Genomic DNA, 14,090 nt, shown 5'->3' on the forward strand with positions numbered 1-14,090 from the left:
GCTGTTGGGCTGGCAAATGACTCACGGCTGGTGGGCTGGCAGTAGATTGAATCACGGCTGTTGGGCTGGCAGTTGATTCACTCACGGCTATTCCTTGAAATTCCATTTCAAGCAGAATGCAGGCCACCAAATTCAAATGCAATTTCATACCATTTCAAGCAGAGTGCAGGCCACCAAATTCAAATGTAATTTCATACCATTTCAAGCAGAGTGCAGGCCACCAAATTCAAATGCAATTTCATAGCATTTGGGCTTTATATTACTTGCCCCCCAGAAGGGGCATTACCTTCATCATTGTGATTGATAGGCGAGAGGACGAATCAGCTGATCTCAAGATTTTTTAAACATTCAAAACTTTTTTTCTTTTCATCGATTGGAAAAATCCTCGGGGCTACCTCAGCGGAGGACTCTGTGTAAGATGGACAAAAATCATAGCGATATATGGTCGTTTTTTTTCTAAAATCAATATACAGCGCAGACAGAAGGTGGTCAATATGAGACCTTTAGTTATATAAATGCCAGTCAGTAGTCTATCACTTGCAATACCTAGAAATGGTAGGAAAATGTCGGAAATGGTCCAGGTGTATTTGAGTGCCGGATGGAAATTAGTGGTGAAATGGACAAAGTCAGTGAGTTGTGTGTGGGTGCAGGAGGTAGCACCAATGCAGTCGTCGATGTAGCAGAGGTAGAGTTTGGGGATAGGGCCCTGATACGCCTCAAACAAAGATTGTTTGATGTACCCTACAAAGAGGCAGGCATAGCTAGGGCCAATGCGCGTGCCCATAACTACGCCTTGTATTTGGAGGAAATGGGAGGAGTGAAATGAAAAGTTGTTAAGGGTAAGAACCAGCTAGGCGGAGGAGAGTATCAGTAGATGGGGATTGCTTGGTTCTGCGGTCGATGAAGAAATGGAGGGCTTTAAGACCCTCCAGGTGGGGGATGGAGGTGTAGAGTGACTGGACATCCATGGTGAAGATGAGGGAGTGGGAGCCTGGAAAATGGAAGTCATGGAGTAGACGAAGAGCGTGTGAGGTGTCTTGAACATAGGTAGGGAGGGATTTGATCAGGGGGGATAGGATGAAGTCAAGGTATGTGGAAATAAGTTTGGTGGGACACGAACAGGCAGAAACAATGGGGCTGCCAGGACAGTCAGGTTTGTGGATTTTGGGGAGAAGGTAAAATCGGGCCATGTGGGGCTGGGGAATGATGAGGTTGGAGGCTTGGGAGGGCAGGGAGCCGGAAGTGATGAAGTCAGTGATGGTTCTAGAGATAGTGGCCTGGTGCTCGTCTGTGGGGTCATGGTCCAAGGATAAGGAGGAGGTGTCTGAGAGTTGGCGCGTGTCCTCAACCTTGAAGAGATCAGCACGCCAGACTACCACGTTTCCATGTTTCCAGTGATTCAATTCAAACCCTTTGTGCTGAGCCATTGACTCAAGTGCAATGTATATTTAAATAAGGACACATTCTGCCACTGTAGCAACATATATAGAAAACTGACCAAGTAGCAGGAATTGGAAAGCTTTTGAACAGTTGATTTTTTCAGACTGGTGGTAAGTCTTATTGGCAACTAAAGATACAATTCAACAATAGAGACAGCGGTGATGGCTGGGGCACTGAATGTTACAGTCAATGGGACTCAACAAGACAGCTTTGAATTTTTTGAAGTTGTAACTAGGAAAATGGATGTAGTGTACCTGGATTTTCAGAAAGCATTTGATAAAGTCCCACATTGGAGAAGAGTTGGAAAAATTAGGGCACATGGTATTGGGGGTAGAGAGCTGACATGGACAGAAAATTGGTTGGCTGTCGGGAAACGAAGAGTAGGGATTAACGGGTCAGTTTGGGGGGTACTGCAAGGCCTGGTGCTGGGACCGCAGCTATTTACAATATACATCAATGATTTAGATGAATGGATTCAAAGTTACATTAGCAAATTTGCAGATGACACAAAGCTGGGTGGCAGTGGGAACTGTGAGGAGGATGCTATGAGAATACAGGGTGACTTGGACAGGTTGGGTGAGTGGGTAGATGTATGGCAGATGCAGTTTAATGTGGATAAATGTGAGGTTATCCACTTTGGTAGCAAAAACAGGAAGGCAGATTATTATCTAATGGTATCAAGTTGGGAAAAGGGGATGCACAACGGAATCTGGGGGTCCTTGTTCGTCAGTCAATGAAAGTAAGCATGCAGGTACAGCAGGCAGTGAAGAAAGATAATGGCATGTTGGCCTTCATAACAAGAGGATTTGAGTATAGGAGCAAAGAGGTCCTCCAGCAGTTGTACAGTGCCCTAGTAAAACCACACCTGGACTAATGTGTGCAGTTTTGGTCTACAAATTTGAGGAAGAACATTCTTGCTATTGAGGGAGTGCAGCATATGTTCACAAGGTTAATTGCCAGGATAGCAGGACTGTCATATGCTGAGAGGATTGAGCGGCTGGGCTTGCATACTCTGGAGTTTAGAATGATGAGAGGGAGTCTTATTGAAACATATAAGGTAATTAATTGTTTGGACACGCTAGAGGCAGGAAACATGTTCCCGATGTTGGGGAAGTCCAGAACCAGGGGCCACCACCTAGGGGGCGCCGGAGGAGAGAGATTGCAGCCCTGCCGGCAGTCTGTTAGTTTTTTCATCCTTTTTGTTATTTTTAGCGTTTGTTTAAAGTTTGTTTTAATGTTCTTCTGTGGGGGGAGGTGGGGGGGTCGGGGTCGGGGGGAAAACTTTTTTTTCAACTCCTTACCTTCCCGTAAGGGAACCCCCTGATGCGGAAACTGAATGCCTCGGCGCGGAGGGCCAGACCGCCGCCGGCTACGGCACTCGATACCGTCCCGTCAACGGGGGCTTGAGACCCCTGACCAAGGATAAACAACATGGGGAAGGACTTGGAACTTTATTTTCGCCTTCCATCACAGTGGGGATTGTGTAGGAGTCACTGTGATGGTTGTTTATGTCAAAATGTGTTTTTTTGAGTCTGTTGCTTTTTTAAATTGTATGACTGACCTGGCCAATGAATTTCACTACACCAATTGGTGTATGTGACATTAAATGAACTTATGAACTTATGAACAGTTTAAGAATAATGGGTAAGCCATTTAGAACGGAGATGAGGAAGCACTTTTTCACACAGAGAGTTGTGAGTCTGTGGAAATCTCTGCCTCAGAGGTTGGTGGAGGCCGGTTCTCTGGATACTTTCAAGAGAGAGCTAGATAGGGCTATTAAAGATAGCAGAGTCAGGGGATATGGGGAGAAGGCAGGAACGGGTTACTGATTGTGGATGATCAGCCATGATCACATTGAATGGCGGTGCTGGCTCGAAGGGCCGAATGGCCTACTCCTGCACCTATTGTCTATTGTTTATTGCCTATTGAAGCTAGTACGACTTGGGTGGTCTTGTTGCATCTCATTGTCTGTAACTCGTTTTCACACCGAACAATGGCCAATTTCCTTTATAATCGTTACTTTTTTTGCATATCTTTCATTCCTTTTTTTCTATATCTCTCTAGTGTCATCATCTATATCTCTCGTTTCCCTTTCCCCTGACTCTGTCTGAATAAGGGTCCTGACCAGAAACAGCACCTGTTCCTTTTCTCCAGAGATGCTGCCTGACCCGCTGAGTTACTCCAGCTTTTTGTCTCTATCTTCAGTTTCAACCAGCATCTGCAATTCCTTCCTACACATATACCAATGTTAACTGTGCTGCATAACTCACTGGACACAGCCACTGTGCCTTCCACAATACTCTTTTTCCAATTAACAATTGACTTTTGAACTAAATTTTGAAAATGGGGAAGAATGTGCACCATTGTTGACAAAGAACATTTACCAATGTTGATCTGGGTTACCAATCCATATAAATGAGATCTGTATCTATTTCTTACAACAATGATTTATGTTTCACTTCGCAAACTCATTCATATCTCTTCCCTTCCAAAAATTCTGACTGGACTGAAAAAGTTTTCCACTGACTTGGTAATTAGCAGATCCCTGCCTTAAATTGTCATGACTCGGATTTTTGGCCTTGGCATTGGGCAATTGTAGGTGATTTTCCTGCATGAGTGATGAGCTTAATCCAATCCAGATTACATCTGACAATTTGTAAGACATCTTCCAAAATCAAGGGTACTGAAGCTAATTATCTTGATTCAAATGTAATCCTAGCTGGAGAACATCAATGTGGTATGCAAGGTGATTGATATTGATCTTACTACAGATATATGTTTCAGTTTATCATTGGATAATTCATTAGGAGCATATGGTTTTTTTTCTTGCTCCAAAAGCTCTATTCCCCTAGTAAGATAACAATCTTAAATTTCTGCGGACCTGAGCAGAAATAATTACAATTAAGATATTTCCATTTGGTGGGAGGTGGATAAAGATATGAAGGAGGCATATCCCTTTCAATTTCTTTCTCTCTTTTCTCTCTCCTATTTTTGATTAGTGCACATCACCTTCTTCTTTTCTTTTTCGAGCTATATAATATTCTCTCTCTCTATATTTCTTGCTTTTCTTATCTTTTTTTTTCTACTATAAAATTTAAAATAAGAATTTGTACATGAATTGGAATATGCTATTCATGTAGTATATTATTGTACATCACTTCTAATAAAAATATTTAAAAAAAAAAAAGTTATTTAATAATGTTTTGTTTATAGGGACAGTGCATATTAATGAACATTTGCATGTAAATATGCGAGATTGTAGCCAATCAGTAGCTAATTTCCGTCTCTAGTCCCAGGCAAAGGTAGGTGAAGTGTCTTGCCCAAGGACACAACGACAGTACACACTCCAAGCAAGATTCGAACCGGCCACCTTCAGGTTGCCAGCCGAACACTTAGCCCATTGTGCCATCTGTCCATTTGTGGTGATAGATATGTGGTTATTAATAAGTACAAGGAAGAATTGAAGAGGTGTTTCTGAAGGTAGGAGACGTTAGGAGAACTGCCCTGGCAGATGCATTGTTTCTGCTTGTTGCTATCCCACTAAACTAATTTTCACGTACCTCAAATCCATCCTATCCCCCCTGGTCCAATCCCTCCCTACCTATGTCCAAGACACCTCACATGCCCTTCGTCTCTTCAATGACTTCCGTTTTCCAGGCTTCCACTCCCTCATCTTTACGATGTATGTTCAGTCATTCTACACCTCAATCCCCCACCTGGAGGGTCTTAAAGCCATCCAATTCTTTCTCGACCGCAGAACCAGCCAATTACCCGCTACTAACACTCTACTCTGCTTAACGGAGCTTTTCCTTACCCTCAACAACTTTGCCTTCGACTCCTCCCACTTCCTCCAAGGCACCCGCATGGGCCCCAGCTATGCCTGTCTCTTTGTAGGGTACGTTGAACAATCCCTGTTCCAGGCGTACACTGGCCCTATCCCAGAACTCTATCTCTGCTACATTGATGACTGCATCGTTGCTGCCTCCTACACCCATGCAGAACTCACTGACTTCATTAACTTCATTACTAATTTCCATCCTGCACTCAAATTTACAGACCACCTTCGACATCTCCCTACCGTTTTTTGATCTCTCCGTCTCCATCACAGGAGATAGATTACTGACCGACATTTATCATAAACCCTCTGACTCCCATAGCTATCTAGACTACACTTCTTCCCACCCTGCTTCCTGTAGAGTCCCTAATTCCTCCATCTATGCCGCATCTGCGCCAAAGGTGAGGTGTTCTATATCAAGATATCTGAGATGTCGTCCATCAGATGAGGCCCTCACTTGGGTCTCCTTGATATCCCACAGCTCCGCTCTTGCTCCCTCTCTCCCCAGTCGCTACAGGGACAGAGACCCCTACTCCTTACCTTTCACCCCATCAGCCGTCGCATACAGCACATAATCTTCCGGCATTTTCATCACCTCCATCTGGATCCCACTACTGGCTACATCGTCCCATCTCCACCCCTTTCCGCTTTCCATAGAGACTGTTCCCTCCGCAACTCCCTGGTTAACTCAACCCTTCCCACCCAAACCACCCCCTTCCCACGTAATGTGCGGGAAGGAAGAAGTCCGAAGAAGAGTCTCACCCGAAATGTCACCCATTCCTACTCTCCAGAGATGCTGCCTGTCCCGCTGGCTTGCTCCAGCATTTTGTGTCTATCTTCTGGTGAAAGATAATGTATTGCAACTGAAGGTTAATGGTGGAAATTATGGAGTTTATGGAGAATTTTATCTCTGTTCTGAGATGCCAACTAGAAATGACAATAGACACTTCTGGTGGCGATATGCTGGAGTAGAAGCACATGCCAGCTAGCTCCACGCTAAATCCAAAGACAAACGGGAGAAAAACGGGACTGACCTGCTGAAAACTCACCTGAAGCCTGTGTTGAGGGTGTGTGACGTCATCAGACTGCGACTCCGGTGGTTTAATGTCGATACAACGTACTCCCCCAAAAGAACAGGCAAGGAAACCTGGTAGGACTAAACCACTGGTGGAAGAAATAGGCCTGACTGAAGCCTCGGGCTCAATTTCAGCGTTGTCCCAAGAGGAAGGTTCAAAACAGGTCCAGAAGACAAAGACTAAAAAAGCTGAAATGGAGGATCTTCATACTTTTATTTCAAGAGAAATCTCAAGTATAAAAGAAAAACTGAAACACTTTAAAGAAGAAATGAATTTTAAAGAAGAACTGAAAAATTTTAAAGAAGAAATTTCTGCCTCAGTTCAGACTGTTCAAGAAGAATTGTTTACCTGGAAGGAAGAAATGTCTGAAAAATTAAATCAACAAATGGAAGAGGTAAATGTTAAACTTAATTTGATGGAATCTAACTTTAACTCTAGGTTGGATCCCATTATCGATACAGTGCACAATGCAGCTATAACTGAATTAGAGTCAATTGCCAATACAAGTGCTGAAACTACAAAAATAATTCTCTCCGAGACTAAGCGTTTAACAGACTTATTGAATAAAGTGACTGAAAAATGTATTGACTTGGAGGGACGTCAGGAACGCCAGAATCTAAGAATTGTTGGTGTTAAAGAGGGCAAAGAGGGAAATAAAAAACTCTGACTTTGCTGTAGATCTTTTACAAAAGGTTTTAAATTTAGATAAAAAGCCTCTATTAGGTCGGGCACACAGAGCACTGAGACCTCGTCCGAGTGCTAGCGCCCCCCCAAGACAACTGATACTGAAGGTGCAATATGACCATGTTTTGGATGACATCATGACAAAAATTGCTGGTAACAGATATCTTTCATTTTAAAGGGGACAGGATCAGTATTTTCAGAGACTATCCTGTAGAGGTCGTAAAGAGGAGAGTGCTTTTCAATTAGACAAGAGGAATCCTTAAGAAGATACCAAATTTGAGATATGGACTGATGTACCCTGCAAAACTGAGAGTCACCTACAAGCAGAAGGAACATTTTTTCACCGATTACAAGAAAGCACTGGAGTTCGCCCAGGATATTGAGAATCCGATTGATGATTGAACATTATCTCCATGATGTCATCACCTTGCAGAGAACAAATTGAATTTTAAATTGTTATACTTAAGGACAAATGATAGTTGATAATGATAGTTGAGCAAGTTATCTTGCTATTGATTTACAACCTTTATTATTTAGTACTAATCACTACTAATTATTACTAACTATTATTAACAAGATATTTTTAGAATTAATTATAAATAAGAACTGTAAATAAGGTTTGATTTAGGTATTTAATTAATAACATTTAAAAAAAAAATATTTGACTAATATTTGACTAATATATTTTAGGAGAATAAAAATTCTCTACTACTGGATTACAAATTCTTTGGACCTAAAAAAATGTTCCCCCCCCCCACCCTCCCTTTTACAAATTGTTTTTATTGAAATTTTCTTTTTTATTAAAGCACGGAGTTAGTATTATTTTTTTTAATAAGGCTACGGGAGTCTTTAGATGGTTAGCCACGCTAGTGTGGCCATCACTAACTACACTGATTGTAGATGTCGTTTTTTCCCTTTCTTTGCACTCTTCTAACCAACAATTTTCCACTTTTTTTACTTTTCTTTTCATTGCAACTTTAATATTAAATTCAATTATAAGTTTTTTTTAAGAAGAAATGTTCGGGATGAAGACTTATTAAATCTAAAATTCATCTATCCTGTGTTTGGGTGTAAGGTCGGGTTAGTGTGTTGAACCATCTGCTCTTTTATAGACCACCCTACCCATTAGATGCAAGATGTTAATATGGAAATTGGGGGTGAAGGAATTACATTTTGTAGTTGGAACTAGTCAATGGTATTAACAAACCAATCAAGAGAGGTAAAGTATTAGCACTTAAAATCACTCAAAGCTGATATAATGTTTCTTCATGAAACTCATCTTAAAAATGAAACACAACATAGATTGAAAGCAAATTGGATTGCCAAAACGTATCACTTCCGTATCACCTCATAAGTCTAGAGGGTTGCAATTTTAATCCGTAAGGGTATACCTTTTAAACATATATCAACTATTGCGGATGTCGATGGTAGATATATTATACTGGTGGGTGAATTATATTTTTTTAAAGTGATCCTCCTTAACGTTTATGGACCAAATTTTGACAGCGCATTGTTCTTCAAGAAAACACTTAATACTATTCCGGAATTTGCACAACATAATTTGATAATTGGTGGAGACTTAAATTGTACATTAGATTCTTACCTAGATAGATCATATAACAATATATAACCATATAACAATTACAGCACAGAAACAGGCCATCTCAGCCCTTCTAGTCCGTGCCGAACACTTACTCTCACCTAGTCCCATCTACCTGCACTCAGACCATAACCCTCCATTCCTTTCCCGTCCATATACCTATCCAATTTATTTTTAAATGATAAGATCGAACCTGCCTCCACCACTTCCACTGGAAGCTCATTCCACACAGCTACCACTCTCTGAGTAAAGAAGTTCTCCCTCATGTTGCCCCTAAACATTTGTCCCTTAATTCTCAAATCATGTCCTCTTGTTTGAATCTTCCCTACTCTCAATGGAAAAAGCTTATCCACATCAACTCTGTCTATCACTCTCATAATTTTAAAGACCTCTATCAAGTCCCCCCTTAACCTTCTGCGCTCCAAAGAATAAAGACCTATCTTGTTCAACCTTTCTCTGTAACTTAGGTGCTGAAACCCAGGCAACATTCTAGTAAATCTCTTCTGTACTCTATTTTGATGACATTTTCCTATAATTTGGTGACCAATTTTGTACACCATATTCCAGAATTGGCCTCACCAATGCCTTGTACAATTTTAACATTACATCCCAACTTCTATACTCAATGTTCTGATTTATAAAGTCCAGCACACCAAAAGCTTTCTTTACCACCCTATCTACATGAGATTCCACCTTCAATGAACTATGCACAGTTATTCCTAGATCCCTCTGTTCACCTGCATTCCTCAATTCGCTACCATTTACCATGTATGTCCTATTTTGAATTGTACTGCCAAGATGTAGCACCTCACACTTATCAGCATTAAACTCCATCTGCCATCTTTCAGCCCACTCTTTCAAATGGCCTAAATCTTTCTGTAGACTTTGAAAATCTACTTCATTATCCATAACACCACCTATCTTAGTATCATAGAAACATAGAAATTAGGTGCAGGAGTAGGCCATTCGGCCCTTCGAGCCTGCACCGTCATTCAATGTGATCATGGCTGATCATCCAACTCAGTATCCCGTACCTGCCTTCTCACCATACCCTCTGATCCCCTTAGCCACAAGGGCCACATCTAACTCCCTCTTAAATATAGTCAATGAACTGGCCTCGACTACCCTCTGTGGCAGGGAGTTCCAGAGATTCACCACTCTCTGTGTGAAAAAAGTTCTTCTCATCTCGGTTTTAAAAGATTTCCCCCTTATCCTTAAGCTGTGACCCCTTGTCCTGGACTTCCCCAACATCGGGAGCAATCTTCCTGCATCTAGCCTGTCCAACCCCTTAAGAATTTTGTAAGTTTCTATAAGATCCCCTCTCAATCTCCTAAATTCTAGAGAGTATAAACCAAGTCTATCCAGTCTTTCTTCATAAGACAGTCCTGACATCCCAGGAATCAGTCTGGTGAACCTTCTCTGCACTCCCTCTATGGCAATAATGTCCTTCCTCAGATTTGGAGACCAAAACTGTACGCAATACTCCAGGTGTGGTCTCACCAAGACCCTGTACAACTGCAGTAGAACCTCCCTGCTCCTATACTCAAATCCTTTTGCTATGAAAGCTAACATACCATTCGCTTTCTTCACTGCCTGCTGCACCTGCATGCCCACTTTCAATGACTGGTGTACCATGACACCCAGGTCTCGCTGCATCTCCCCTTTTCCTAGTCGGCCACCATTTAGATAATAGTCTGCTTTCCTGTTTTTGCCACCAAAATGGAGAACCTCACATTTATCCACATTATACTGCATCTGCCAAACATTTGCCCACTCACCCAGCCTATCCAAGTCACCTTGCAGTCTCCTAGCATCCTCCTCACAGCTAACACTGCCCCCCAGCTTAGTGTCATCCGCAAACTTGGAGATATTGCCTTCAATTCCCTCATCCAGATCATTAATATATATTGTAAATAGCTGGGGTCCCAGCACTGAGCCTTGCGGTACCCCACTAGTCACTGCCTGCCATTGTGAAAAGGACCCGTTTACTCCTACTCTTTGCTTCCTGTTTGCCAGCCAGTTCTCTATCCACATCAATACTGAACCCCCAATGCCGTGTGCTTTAAGTTTGTAAACTAATCTCTTATGTGGGACCTTGTCGAAAGCCTTCTGGAAGTCCAGATACACCACATCCACTGGTTCTCCCCTATCCACGCTACTAGTTACATCCTCGAAAAATTCTATAAGATTCGTCAGACATGATTTACCTTTTGTAAATCCATGCTGACTTTGTCCAATGATTTCACCACTTTCCAAATGTGCTGCTATCCCATCTTTAATAACTGACTCTAGCAGTTTCCCCACTACCGATGTTAGACTAACTGGTCTGTAATTCCCCGTTTTCTCTCTCCCTCCCTTCTTAAAAAGTGGGGTTACGTTTGCTACCCGCCAATCCTCAGGAACTACTCCAGAATCTAAAGAGTTTTGAAAGATTATTACTAATGCATCCACTATTTCTGGAGCTACTTCCTTAAGTACTCTGGGATGCAGCCTATCTGGCCCTGGGGATTTATCGGCCTTTAATCCATTTAATTTACCCAACACCACTTCCCGGCTAACCTGGATTTCACTCAATTCCTCCAACTCCTTTGACCCGCGGTCCCCTGCTATTTCCGGCAGATTATTTATGTCTTCCTTAGTGAAGACGGAACCAAAGTAGTTATTCAATTGGTCCGCCATATCCTTGTTCCCCATGATCAACTCACCTGTTTCTGACTGCAAGGGACCTACATTTGTTTTAACTAATCTCTTTCTTTTCACATATCTATAAAAACTTTTGCAGTCAGTTTTTATGTTCCCTGCCAGTTTTCTTTCATAATCTATTTTTCCTTTCCTAATTAAGCCCTTTGTCCTCCTCTGCTGGTCTCTGAATTTCTCCCAGTCCTCCGGTATGCTGCTTTTTCTGGCTAATTTGTACGCATCATCCTTCGCTTTGATACTATCCCTGATTTCCCTTGTTATCCACGGATGCACTACCTTCCCTGATTTATTCTTTTGCCAAACTGGGATGAACAATTTTTGTAGTTCATCCATGCAGTCTTTAAATGTCTTCCATTGCATATCCACCGTCAACCCTTTTAGAATTAATTGCCAGTCAATCTTGGCCAATTCACGTCTCATACCCTCAAAGTTACCTTTCTTTAAGTTCAGAACCATTGTTTCTGAATTAACAATGTCACTCTCCATCCTAATGAAGAACTCAACCATATTATGGTCACTCTTGCCCAAGGGGGCACGTACAACAAGACTGCTAACTAACCCTTCCTCATTACTCAATACCCAGTCTAAAATAGCCTGCTCTCTCGTTGGTTCCTCTACATGTTGATTTAGATAACTATCCCGCATACATTCCAAAAAATCCTCTTCCTCAGCACCCCTGCCAATTTGATTCACCCAATCTATATGTAGATTGAAGTCACCCATTATAACGGTTTTGCCTTTGTCGCACGCATTTCTAATTTCCTGTTTGATACCATCTCCAACTTCACTACTACTGTTAGGTGGCCTGTACACAACACCCACCAGCGTTTTCTGCCCCTTAGTGTTTCGCAGCTCTACCCATACCGATTCCACATCCTGCAAACTAATGTCCTTCCTTTCCATTGCGTTAATCTCCTCTCTAATCAGCAACGCTACCCCACCTCCTTTTCCTTTCTCTCTATCCCTCCTGAATATTGAATATCCCTGGATGTTCAGCTCCCAGCCTTGGTCACCCTGGAGCCATGTCTCCGTGATCCCAACTATATCATAGTCATTAATAGCTATCTGCACATTCAACTCATCCACCTTATTACGAATGCTCCTTGCATTGAGACACAAAGCCTTCAGGCTTGTTTTTACAACACTCTTACCCCTTATACAATTTTGTTGAAAAGTGGCCCTTTTTGATTTTTGCCCTGGATTTTCCGGCCTGCCACTTTTACTTTTCACCTTGCTACCTATTGCTTCTACCCTCATTTTACACCCCTCTGTCTCTACGCTCACACATTTAAGAAACCCTTTCCCTTTAACTCCATCCTCCACTAGCCCATTCGACACCCCACCCCCCTTATTCAGTTTAAAACCACCCGTGTAGCAGTGGCAAACCTGCCTGCCAGAATGCTGGTCCCACACCTGTTAAGATGCAATCCGTCCCTTTTGTACAGTTCCCCCTTACCCCAAAACAGATCCCAGTGATCTAAGAATCTAAATCCCTGCCCCGTGCACCAGTTCCTCAGCCACACGTTCAGGTCCCGTATCTCCCTGTTCCTGCTCTCGCCAGCACGAGGAACTGGAAGCAAACCGGAGATAACAACCCTGGAGGTCCTGCTTTTCAGCATTTTTCCGAGCTCTCTAAAGTCACGCTGCAGAATATTCATCCCCTTCTTTCCGACATCGTTTGTGCCGACATGCACTACCACTTCCGGATGTTCACCTTCGCCCTTGAGGATTTTCTGCACTCTGTCCGTGACATCCTGGATCCTGGCACCAGGAAGGCAGCACACCATCCTCGCATCCCGTCTGTTGCCGCAGAAACCCCTGTCCGTACCTCTCACAATGGAGTCTCCTACTACAATGGCGTTGCCTGCCTTAGGCCTTTTTGGTTTTGGCTCAACAGCCCTATTCGCATCACAAGCCAGTCCGCCGCCCAGTGTAAACACCTCTTCTGTCCCGACAGCTTCTAAGTGGGTGAACCTGTTCACAAGAGGTACAACACCCGGGGACGTTGGCATTCCATGCTTCCCTCCCGTTCTCACTGTCTCCCACCTTCTCTCTTCCAGTACCTTAGGTGTAACAATCGTACTGTAGGACTTGCCGAGGAACGACTCAGTTTCTCGGACGAACCGGAGGTCATCCACTTGCTTCTCCAGTTCCCCAACACGGCCCTTCAGGAGCTCTACCTGGATGCACTTTTCACATTTGTAGCAGCCAGAGGCACCAGCGGTGTCCTTGACCTCCCACATACTGCAAGCATCACACTGAATCAGCTTGCCTGACATCTCCTTCTTTCGTCTCTCCCTCTGCAGTGTTTTGCGTAGTATCCTCTCCTCAGCCTCCTCTCCGAAGACTCTCGAGCCAAAGACTCACACTTTACTCACAGGGCACTTCCCTCGCAAGGCCGCTCACTCACTGCCGCTCGCTAAGAGCAGTCTTGCTTAAATTGACTGATAAATTGTCTGATTTACCAATTTACAAACCAAATTCCTCAGTTTTCAACTGTTTTCCCAGCACTGACTCACTTCTCTCCTCCCACTTGGGCTAGAGCCAATCAGTCGTATCTCTTGCTAAACTCCTGCTGCTGTTGATGCTCCCAAAGCTACAGTAGTTCTGAGTCTTTGATGATCGCAGTTTCCATAGCTACCCTACTTGTTTCCCTTCCCTCACATAATTCAATATCCTTCTCCTTGGTGAATACCGAAGAAAAGAAATTGTTCAATATCTTCCCCATCTCTTTTGGCTCTGCAGATAGCAGTCC

At 43.0% G+C, this 14,090-nt stretch overlaps 1 long non-coding RNA gene across 1 annotated transcript; it reads left to right on the forward strand.

Annotated features, from left to right (window-relative positions):
- The first annotated feature begins 6,697 nt into the window (after window positions 1-6,697).
- On the forward strand, window positions 6,698-12,985 carry LOC116971709. Its single transcript, XR_004411575.1, has 3 exons — window positions 6,698-6,811; window positions 8,255-8,259; window positions 12,974-12,985. It is a non-coding gene; the product is annotated as an uncharacterized LOC116971709 (long non-coding RNA).
- Window positions 12,986-14,090: the final 1,105 nt, after the last annotated feature.

Source organism: Amblyraja radiata, chromosome 4, assembly GCF_010909765.2.
Source record: "Amblyraja radiata isolate CabotCenter1 chromosome 4, sAmbRad1.1.pri, whole genome shotgun sequence".
Taxonomy (NCBI): Eukaryota; Metazoa; Chordata; class Chondrichthyes; order Rajiformes; family Rajidae; genus Amblyraja; species Amblyraja radiata.